Source organism: Gopherus flavomarginatus, chromosome 6 (assembly GCF_025201925.1).
Source record: "Gopherus flavomarginatus isolate rGopFla2 chromosome 6, rGopFla2.mat.asm, whole genome shotgun sequence".
NCBI classification, from domain to species: Eukaryota; Metazoa; Chordata; order Testudines; family Testudinidae; genus Gopherus; species Gopherus flavomarginatus.
The window spans coordinates 69,768,788-69,780,863 of record NC_066622.1 but is presented as its reverse complement, the minus strand read 5'-3'; positions in this window follow the sequence as shown (position 1 = coordinate 69,780,863).

The following is a 12,076-nucleotide window of genomic DNA, read 5'->3' as shown; positions in this document are numbered from 1 at the left end:
ACTGGGGAGCCAGGCAATCTGGGAACTTGGTTTCCATGGAGTCATGACCCTAAGAGCCCTGGCACTGCAGCAATTCTCCAAGTGCACTGACAAGGAGCTGGAAACCCTGGCTACCAAGCTCTTTGCCAGTCAGGTTGCTGAGGAGCCAGGTGGGTGGGTGAATTGGCAGGGGCTACGCAGAGATGTCACAACTGACATGCTCCCGTGAAATGTTTCACTGTTGATTAATAGGCATTTTCAATTAATTGGCCACCCTACATGAGCTCTGAGCAGGGATCTATGGACCAGGAGAGACCTATTAACCTTAGATGCTGCACCTGGAGGGGAACCAGGAAGTGATAGGGCCCAACGGCAGGTAAATCTCGGCTGGGAGAGGAGCTGGCCTAGGAGTGTAAAACCAGTGAAAGCACAAATAGGCTGCAGAGAGGAGAGCTGCAGTCACTCCCTAGAGGGAAAGGGAGTTGGCAGGTCCAAGGAGGAAAACTGGGGTGGGGACAGTAATCCCTGGGTCCTGCCTTGGATTGGGGAGTATGACAAGAGACCTTGAGCAGTGAAGTAGCTACAGGACATGGAGGAAACTCTGGTGGTAAACTCAGAAATAGGCAATGGGGCAGGAAGGCACACAAGGACAGGAGTGATACCAGGGTTTTTGGCGCCCTAGGCGCAGGGACTGCTCGCTGGTCCTGCGGCTCCAGTGGACCTCCTGCAGGCGTTCCTGCGGATGCTCCACTGGAGCTGCTGGACCAGCGGACCCTCTGCAGGCACGACTGCGGGAGGTCCACCAGTTCACCTAAATGGAAGCATCGGCCCTGCACAAGGAAACGATAACCGGAGATCAGCCTGATCAGACCTGGCTTGCTAGTCATTGGGTCCAGGAGCTGGAAATTGGTTTAGCAGGCAGGCCTTGGGTTCCTCTACCAGCCACTGGCAAAGTGGCACAGGACCTGGAGTTGGAACAGAAGACTGCCCGAGATGGTATAGGGACAGCTTATCTGGTGGGATTTTGTCATGCTGGAAGAGGAGGACAATATAGAGACCTACTTGGAGGGCGGAGTCACGATGAGCGAGTACTCGAGTCAGAGAGATGGAGGGGGATGGGGTCCAAAGCATGAGCAACTGACAGAAGGCAGTGCCAGGCAGTGCCAGACTGAGTGAGAGTTAATTGCGATGCTTAATTTGTAATGATATAGGTGTCAGGGTTCAAGCAATTTTTTTACTTTCATAACTGACACAGCAAGGCCAAAGGTGCCAGGGCTATGAACTGCCAAGCCTAGACCTTTCAGAGCTCAGCCCTGGCAAGCCCTGGTACAAAGTAAGCACTGGCTAATTCACACACATAACCAAACGGAGGCACAGTTCAGTGAGTAGACCCCATGATATATGTCATTATAACCATAAAATATACTGTGTCCATGTGAATTGTTGTGGGTGCTGCACAACCACCGTCTCTGTTTAACTGTACCCTATTGTTGTTAAGTGCTGAAGACTGGAATGTCGTTGCCTTGGTAACGCTATTCAGGCTGCTCCACGTTTCTGTTCATGAAGCATCAATGTCACTAGTATTAGCAGGTAGTGCAGCATGTTGCTTATAAAGAAAGACCTCAGGCACTGTTTGGTGACAAAGGCCCGTGGCCAGGTTTATCACCCTGAAAGCACAGTCCAAGCGCTCTGGTTCTGTGGTTACAGATTCACAAACACATGAGTGTCCAGAGACAAGGAATGGTTCAGTCAGCAGTGGGACTTTCTCCTGTCCCCCAGGCCGCACACAAGGTCAAGGTGAGGTACTCCAACCTTTATAGACTGAGACAAATAACTGGGATACACAACTTATGTATTTCATGACATCTGTTTGTTCCTGATATTTTGGACAAAACATCCTTCTTCATTGTTCTGTCAGACCACCTGATCCTCTACTATATTGAGGTGTATCTGTACTAGCCTTCTGAAAAGTATTTATGTAAATATCTAGTTTGGTGTAATTGTGGCAAGACCAGGCCTGCTCTGGTTCACAGCCTTTGGTTCAGGCCTTCCATCTTGCACCATGCCCAGTGCTCCAGGCTCTCTCTCTCCACTACATTTGTCATCATCATCATAATATCTGAATATAATATCCATTATTTAGGAAAATGCTTTCACTCATACTCTAATCATGCTTTTCTGTCTCTGAACCATTCCATTTGCTTTCATGTCTATCCCGTCATCTTTGTTCTGCCTCTTTTCTGAACATCCTTGTACTCCTTGGTGTGGCTGATTTCCAAAGGTTTCTTGGTGTCCTGTAGCTGCAATGCCTTTATTCCCATTCTGTCTATTGTTCCTGAATGATTCACTTTTTCTCACACACCTCTGCCTCCCATGGTACAGATTCATAGATTCCATGGCCAGAAGGAGCCTTTGTGATTCTGGTCTGACCTCCTATATTATAATACAGGCCAGACAACTCTCCTAGAAGTAATTCTTCTACAACAGGGCATTTAGAGCACTGGAATTGGACATAGTATTCCAGCACCAGTTACACCAGTGCCAAATACAGATGTAACATACACTTTCTATTCTTTCTTGAGATTCTCTGGGTCAGAGAGTCTTCCCCATCTCCTTGTGAACGGGGGGCAGACCAGATCTTTGCTGTGAGCAACAGCTTAGGGCTGTCACCTGGGAAGAGTTCCACAGAATTCTCTGCTCCAAGCGGCATATTCAATACACTCCAGGGCCGCTCAGAGGATTCAGGGGGCCTGGGACAAAGCAATTTCAGGGGCCCCTTCCATGAAAAAAAATTGCAATACTATATTATTGTGGGGGCCCCTGTGGAGCCCGGGCAAATTGCCCTACTTGCTCCCCCAACACGGGCGGCCCTGGGAAAAATAAACCTTCCGCATCTCAGCACAAACCCAGTTTAAAGAAAACTTCTTTACAAGGTATCACTGGTTCTCAGCATCAGCTAGTGCTAAAAGGCACTAATGCTCAATAAAAGGGTTGGACAAATATTTTCTGTCAAAACTTTTTTTGGATCGAAAACTAGGGGTTTTTAAAAAGCAGAAAAAAATTACGAACAATGTCTGCTTTCCTTCAAAATTTGTTGTTTGTTTTTTTTAATTGAAAAGCTGAAATTAGTCTGCCAAAATCTGAGTATGGTTTGGGGTTTCAGAAGTGTGTGGCCAAACGTTTGCTGCTTGCTGTGTTTGATTGTTTAAAGAAACTGTTTCCTAGAGACTGGCTCCATGGGGTCCCTCACAAACTGGGGGTTTGTCTTTAGCATAGTTTGTGTACATACTCCACAAACTAAGCATTTGAGCGTGTTCCAGAATCTGAGATGAGTCTATGTTGTGAAAACTGAAATGCTCAAAATAGCACATGCATGTGAATGGACACAAGGTGCTAAAATTAAATTAACCCAGGCATTCTCAAAATGGGGGTCGGGACCTCTCAGGGGGTCACGAGGTTATTACTGGGGGTCACGAGCTGTCAGCCTCCACCTCAAACCCCGCTTTGCCTCCAGCATTTATAATAGTGTTAAATATATAAAAAAGTGTTTTCAATTTATAAGGGTGGGGGTGTCACACTCAGAGGTTTGCTGTGTCACCAGGACAAAAGTTTGAGAACTACTGAATTAACCCCTCTGAAGCCTCAGGGAATGCAGGGGATGGAGGTCTCCCTTGGTAGGGTTGGGAAGGAGGTAGGTGGTGTAGGATATTGCTCTTCTCATGTGATCTCTCCCCTAATGGCTAATGTTAAATGAAGCTACCCTCCCCTGACATGAATCTCCCTATGGCACTGAAATTAAATATAGACTATAATTTGACATTTGAGAAGTGAAAGGGATGGCAGCCCTAATGGAAAAGCTAACAGCTTGGCTCTTCTGCAAGCGTCAAACTGCTGAATGAGCTGTAGAGTAGGGAAGGCTGTGCCTCCCAGACAGCCTGGTCGTGCCCCCTATCTGACCCCCACCCACTTCCTGCCCTCCAACTGTCCGCCCACTTCAGAATCCCTGACCCATCCTGCTCCTTGTCCCCTCACCGTCCCCCAGAGACCCCTCCCCACCACCACCCTGGGACCCCACCTCTATGCTCCCTGTCTCCTGACTGCCCCGACCCCTATCCCCCCCCCCCCCCCCCGCTGAGTCCTGACAGACCTATGGAATGCCCACAATCCAACCCCGCCGTTCCCTGTCCCCTGACCACCCCCAACCTCTGCCCCCTCCCTGTCCCCAGGACTCCTTGCCCCTTATCCAACCCCCCTGACCCCAGCCCCAGCCTCTTGCCTCCAGGTCCCTCCTCATCCAGAGCCTCAGCGTGTCGCATCCAAGAGTGTCCCTGAACAGCTGCAGCTTGCCTCCGGTGGGGCCTGAGCTCCTTCCCACTCAGAGCCACGTGGTAAGGGGGCAGGGCTGGGAGCTCAGGCCCCGCTGGAGACATGCTGCAGCTGTTCAGGGACACTCCTGGATGCACTGAAGCTCCGGGAGAGGGGCAGAGGCAGCGTCGGGCCAGAGCGGGAGCCTCAGCCGTTCTCTTGGGGGCCCCTGCGGAGCCTGGGGCAAATTGCCCCACTTCCTCTCCCCTCCCCCCACTGCGAGGCCCTTATAGACTCTAGAGCTTTCACAGGATTTTTAACAGATTTTTAGCTAACTTTCTTCAGTCATCTCATTGGCTTTGAAGTTTTTTTCCTCAGAACTGGTCAACTAAAAAAAACTGAAACCCACCTATTTTGACTTTCTGAGGCAAGTCTGAAGGACAGCACCTCTGCGCCCCACTTCCCTCAGAAATGGCAGACTCAGGCAGCAGGCTGCAGAAACTCAGTTTCTAGCCAGCTTGTGGGCAGCGTCCACACCAAGACAGTTGAGCAGGCTGGAGCAGAGCCAACTTCTGGTCAGCAGCTGGGCAAGGTCCACACTGAGGTGGTTGAGCAGGCCGCATGAATGCTCCTTTCATAGATACCAGGCCTGAATCACTGGCGTGGAATTAGTGGTAAGACTTTCAAATGAGTTGTGAAGTGCTTGCTGTGTAAAGCAGGGAGCAGAAAGGATGCATGTGGAGGGTTTAGGAGATGCTTGCTTTGGAGTTAGACTCTTCCTGTTTCCATTCAGTTATAGGAAAATGCATCTCTTTCAAGCTTATTTAGATTCAACATTGGTTGCTGTCACCTTTTCATTGGCTCAGTACCTTCCTGGGTTTTCCTTAGAAGTTTCTCCAACTTTTGACTATGTCGTTTGTTAAGGCATATATGCATTAGAGTTGTAATTCTTTCTCTACAATTATATTTCCTTTGTCATTGTGGTGGGAGATGCTCAGAACATCTTTAAGGTTAGAGTTTTAATTCTTCTTTTTATTCAGCCTGTTTTCTGCACTATTCCTTCAATTTTATTAAAATTCTGCCAGAAATGAAATTCTATTTTCAAAAAGTCCATCCTGTTCTTTACAGTTAAAATTTAGAATTCTGAAAACAGTCTTTTAAAATTAAATTATTATAAAGTCTTTAGTTTACATACACCCAGTCCAAACCAGTTCAAAGGTAAAACTGAAACATGATTTTGTGCGCTCCTGAGCAACTCCACAAAACCCATGAAGCAGGAGATACATGTCTTGTTAGATCTTTGCATCACAGGGGAGTCCACAATCCTGTGGTGTGGCACAGGGGTTCAGGTTTTCCAAATCCGATGGGATCACTCAGATTTGCATGGACTTCATGATGCTTAACTCAGTATCACAATTTGATGGCTACCTCATGCCATGTGTCAACAAATTCCTTGCACACTTTGAAAAGACTAAATACATAATCACCCTTGACTTAATAAAAGGTTACTGGCAGATACTCCTGGCTTCTGATTCCAAAGAAAAGACAGCAAAGAATCCTGTGGCACCTTATAGACTAACAGACATTTTGGAGCGTGAGCTTTCATGGGTGAATACTCACTTCCTCAGATGCATGTAGTGGAAATTTCCAGGGACAGGTATATATATGCTAGCAAGCAAGCTAGAGATAACGAGGTCAGTTCAATCAGGGAGGATGAGGCCCTGTTCTAGCAGTTGAGGTGTGAAAACCAAGAGAGGAGAAACTGGTTCTGTAGTTGGCAAGCCATTCACAGTCTTTGTTCAATCCTGAGCTGATGGTGTCAAATTTGCAGATGAACTGAAGCTCAGCAGTTTCTCTTTGAAGTTTGGTCCTGAAGTTTTTTTGCTGCAGGATGGCCACCTTAAGGTCTGCTATAGTGTGGCCAGGGAGGTTGAAGTGCTCTCCTACAGGTTTTTGTATATTGCCATTCCTAATGTCTGATTTGTGTCTATTTATCCTTTTCCGTAGAGACTGTCCAGTTTGGCCGATGTACATAGCAGAGGGGCATTGCTGGCATATGATGGCGTATATTACATTGGTGGAAATAAGGAAACAGATCAACAGAGTCGGACGTGTACCCAGAAGCCTCCTACTGCAAGACAAACCCAAGAAAGAAACCAACAGGACTCCACTGGCCATCACATACAGTCCCCAGCTAAAACCCCTCCAACGCATCATCAAGGATCTGCAACCCATCCTGGACAATGATCCCACACTTTCACAGGCCTTGGGTGGCAGGCCAGTCCTTGCCCACAGACAACCTGCCAACCTGAAACATATTCTCACCAGTAACTGCACACCGCACCATAATAACTCTAGCTCAGGAACCAATCCATGCAACAAACCTCAATGCCAACTCTGCCCACATATCTACACCAGCGACACCATCACAGGACCTAACCAGATCAGCCACACCATCACTGGTTCATTCACCTGCACATCCACCAATGTAATATACGTCATCATATGCCAGCAATGCCCCTCTGCTATGTACATCGGCCAAACTGGACAGTCTCTACGGAAAAGGATAAATGGACACAAATCAGACATTAGGAATGGCAATATACAAAAACCTGTAGGAGAGCACTTCAACCTCCCTGGCCACACTATAGCAGACCTTAAGGTGGCCATCCTGCAGCAAAAAAACTTCAGGACCAAACTTCAAAGAGAAACTGCTGAGCTTCAGTTCATCTGCAAATTTGACACCATCAGCTCAGGATTGAACAAAGACTGTGAATGGCTTGCCAACTACAGAACCAGTTTCTCCTCTCTTGGTTTTTCACACCTCAACTGCTAGAACAGGGCCTCATCCTCCCTGATTGAACTGACCTTGTTATCTCTAGCTTGCTTGCTAGCATATATATACCTGTCCCTGGAAATTTCCACTACATGCATCTGAGGAAGTGGGTATTCACCCACGAAAGCTCATGCTCCAAAATGTCTGTTAGTCTATAAGGTGCCACAGGATTCGTTGCTGTTTTTACAGATCCAGACTAACACGGCTACCCCTCTGATACTTAAAGAAAAGACAGCATTTGCCACACATCTTGGGCTTTTTCAATTTATGACTATGCCCTTTGGACTGCACTGGTCCCTGTCCAGATTCCAGAGGCTTAGGGACCAAGTCCTACACCACCATAGTGAGTTTGTAGCAGCCTATTTACATGATATGGTTATTTTTAGTACATTTTGGCAGTCACATGGATTCTTTGTTGCAATCACTGAAAAAGGCAAGGCTTACTGCTAATCTAGAAAAAATTGGAATGCTGGAAACCTGCTTTCTGAGGTTAAAAAATGCTGGAACTAGAACAGACTCTTTGCAGGAAAATCCACTCAGATGGGGGCAACCAGAAAGACAGTCCTCCAGAGACCTAGAAAGACCAGGAGGAAATACTGACAAATTGAGAACCATCAGGTCCATTAACAAAGCTTACCTGCTTTTGTTCAGAGGCAGAGCTAGGTGAGACTAGGACAGAGGAACTCCACAGGACTAACCCAGAGCCAAGTTAAGGCCTTCCCTAAGCACTGCAACTACGTGTTTATATTTTGAAGGCTTTCGCCACCCATTTTTGTGGAAAGCTGTAGGCATGTGAGGCCTGAGTTGTTGTTTTTGATACTTGACTGGTTAGTGACAGATGTCAAACTTATGGCGCAGGCTACCCTGCTCCAAGCAGGTGGCCAAATTTTGCAGACTGAGGCGGCGAGTGGCTGTAGTACTGTGCACGGCCTGAAGTGGGCACTGCAGAGTAGTCCTCTCAGCCACACCACCCTTGGCGTCTCTGGCACATTTCTTGTGCTGCAACTTCTCATTTTGCTTCCTCTTCATGGAAGTGGATTCGCTAAGCCCACCTGCCTAGGCCCCGAGGCCCAGTGCTGTGCAATACTGTGTAGCTTAAACACACCCTCTCCCAGAATTACACTGAAGGTACAAGCCCATCTGGGTGGCAATTTAACTGTCTCCAGAGGCATGTGATAGTGGTGAAGCATGTCACATATGGAGACTTTACTCAGAAGTCTCACACAATAGTTTTAACTTACTTGTGTGAGGAGTAGACAGAGAGTACAGGTGATTCAAAATACCCCCTAAATGCAGTGCTTCTCCCTAGTTCACCCGTCCCTTGAGTGAGTCCTTGGTAGGCTCATCCAGGATTAAGTATCTCAGCAGGCTTCTCTGCCTCATCAGGCTTGTGAAACTGCTGCAACAGGGGAGTTGTTTCCATCAACCCCCATCCCCAGCAGACTGGTACAGGTTTCTGAAACCAGGGCAAGCAAAGGAACATAAGAACTGCCATGCTGGGTCAGACCAAAGGTCCATCTAGCTCAATGTCCTGCCAACCGTGGTCAGTGCCAGATGCTTTTGAGGAAATGAACAGAACAGGGCCATTTACCAGGTGATCCATTTCCCGTCATCCACTCCCAAGTTCTGGCAGTCATGGGTTTATGGACACCAAGAGGTTGGGGTTGTGTTCCTGATCATCTTGGCTAATAGCCATTGATGGACCTATTCTCCATGAACTTAGCTAATTCTTTTTTGAATCCAGTTATACTTTTGGCCTTCACAAAATCACCTGGCAGTGAGTTCCACAGGTTGACTGTGTGTTGTGTGAAGAAGAACTTCCTTTTATTTGCTTTAAACCTCCTGCCTGTTAATTTAATTAGGTGAGCCTTCGTCCTTGTTGTGATGTTGCACTCCATATGTTTATGGAAATATGCTTATGAATGTGAATATAATGTAACTAGAATGTGCTTTATGCAAAAGGTCTCTTGTAAGGTATCATTACAAAACTTATAAGCTACTGAGTGTGGTCATCCCATTTGTATGAATGTATCATTCTTATCATTCTTGTATCTGAAACTAGAAATATGAATTATTACTCTGGAGTCCTTCTGTAATTATGCAAACTGTAGGTCATTAATGGTGGCTTGGACTCTTGATGGCTCCCATTGACTAGGACAATTGGTTGTAAATGGCTGTTTACTTGCAAGTTTTCCTGTGTTCCTGTGAGTCAGCCTAGGAAGAATGGAGGCTTGGGGTCTCACAGGATATGTAACCATGTCACCTGGTACTGGAATCCACCTTAAACCTGGTGCTTTTCCATTTAGAAGGAGGGATGGGAACCCAGAGAGACAAAAGATTCCTGCCTTGTGCCAAAGATATAAAAGGGGGTGGAACAGAACAAAGGGGGCTGCCAGTCATGAGAAATCCCCTAATTGCCACCTGAGCTGGAACTAACAAGGACTGTACCAGGGGAAAGGATTGGGCCCAGACTCAGAAGGAGTCTAGTCTCTGAAAGAAGCTTATTGGAACATATCTGAGGGTGACATTTACCTATATTCAATTTCTTGATGTATTAGGCTTAGACTTGCGTGTTTTGTTTTATTTTGCTTGGTAACTTATTTTGTTCTCTCTGTTATTACTTGAAACCACTTAAATCTACTTTTTATACTCAATAAAATCACTTTTGTTTATTAACAAACCCAGAGTAAGTGATTAATTCCTGGGGGAGCAAACAGCTGTGCATATCTCTCTCAATATTATAGAGGGTGGACAATTTCTGAGTTTACCCTGTATAAGCTTTATTCAGAGTAAAAGAGATGTATTTCAGGTTTAGATCTCATTGGGAACTGGGTGTCTGGGTGCTGAAGACAGGAGTACTTTCTGAGCTGTTTTCAGTTAAGTTTGCAGCTCTGGGGGCATGGTTCAGACCCTGGGTCTGTGTTGCAGCAGGTTAGCATGTCTGGCTCAACAAGACAGGGTTCTGGAGTCCCAAATTGACCAAGAAAACGGGCTCAGAGGTAGTTTCAGCACATCAGATAACAGTCCCAAGGGAGTCTCTGTGACTGAACCCATCACACTTGTGTTATGTGAAGGGGTAAATAAATCTTCTTTATTCATGTTCTCTACACCATTCATGATTTCATAGATCTGTCATATCCCCTCTCAGTCGTCTCTTTCCTAAGCTGAACAGTCCTCGTCTCGCCTCATACCTAATCATTTTTTGTTACCTTTCTCTGTATTTTTTCCAAATCTAATCTATTTTTTGAGATGGGGTGACCAGAACTGCAGGCAGTATTCAAGATGTGGGCATAGCATGGATGTATATAGTGCTATGATATTTTCTGTTTTATTATCTAGCCCTTTTCCTAATGGTTCCTAACATTGCTACCTTTTTTGACTACCACTGAACACTGAGCAGATGTTTTCAGAGACCTATCCACAATGACTCCAAGATCTCTTTCTTGAGTGGTAACTGCTAATTGTATGTATAAATGGGATTAAGTTTTCCAGTGTGCATTACTTTGCAGTTATCAACATTGAAGTTCATCTGCCATTTTGTTGCTCAGTTACCCAGTTTTGTGAGATCCCCTTGGAACTCTTCAAAGTCTGCTGATATCTTCAGTATCTTTGTATTGTCTGGAAATTTTACCACCTCGCTGTTTATCCCCTTTTCCATGAATATGTTGAATAGCACTTGTTCCAGCACAGATTCATGAGGGAGCCTGCCATTACCTCTCTACACCATGAAAACTGACCATTTATTCCTATCCTATCTTATAACTAGTTACTGATCTATGAGAGGACCTCCCCTCTTATCCCAGGACTGCCTACTTTGCTTAAGAGCCTTTGGTGAGGGACCTTGTTAAAGTGTTTCTGAAAGTCCAGTTACACTATATCCACTGAATCATCCTTGTCCACATTCTTGTTGACCCCGCAAAAGAATTCTAATAGATTGGTGACGCATTGAATTCCCTTTACAAAAGTCCCGATATATCATATTCATCTATGCACCTGACAGTTCTGTTCTTTACTATAGTTTCAGCCAATTTGCTTGTTAGTGAAGTTAGGCTTACTGGCCTGTAATTTCCAGAATCGCATCTAGAGCCTTTTAAAAAAATCGGCGTGACATTAGCTGTCTGCCAGTCATCTGATACAGAGACTGATTTAAGCGATTTGTTACATATCACAATTAGCGGTTCTGCAATTTCATATTTGGGTTCCTTCAAAACTCTTGGGTGAATACCATCTGGTATGGGTGACTTATTACTGAGTAATCTACTAGTTTGATCCTAAACCTCCTTTACTGACACCTCAATCAAGGATAGTTCCTCAGATTTGTCATCTAAAAAGAATGGCTTGGGTGTGGTAATCTCTCTTAGATCCTCTGCAGTGAAGACTGATGCAAAGAATTCCTTTAGCTTCTCCACGCGGACTTGTCTTCGAGTGCTCCTTTAGTATGTCACTCATCCAGGAGGGACATAATCTGTGCTGTAGCTCAGGTGTCGTGGCAGTTCCCAGTACAGCAGTGTCAGAGACTAGAGATACAGTCATCCTGTCTTCAAAGGGAGAATGAGCACTGATGAAACTCAAGAAGGAAACACCCATCCCTGCAGACCAGAGCAGCTTAGGGAGAGTCAGGTGTAGCCCCTATTCTTTGTGAGCCTGGTGTGAATAGGCAGCTCTCCACGTGCAGAAATTAACAATGGTGTTTTGGGCTGTGCTCCTCAATAAGAGGTTTGGTAGCTATGGCTATGGCAATCTCTTTGTTTTAGGATTTTGCACTGCCACGTATCGCTGTAGTGTCAGAGCACCTTCTATGTGAAAGAAATTGGTTATGTGTGTGTTTATCCGAGTTAAGGTACTAGCCTTCTGCATGACAGTTTAACTCTCTTTAGAGGCATGTGATAATGGTGAAACATGTCACACATGGAGGCTTTACTCACAAGTCTCACACGACTGTTTTTGCTTACTCAT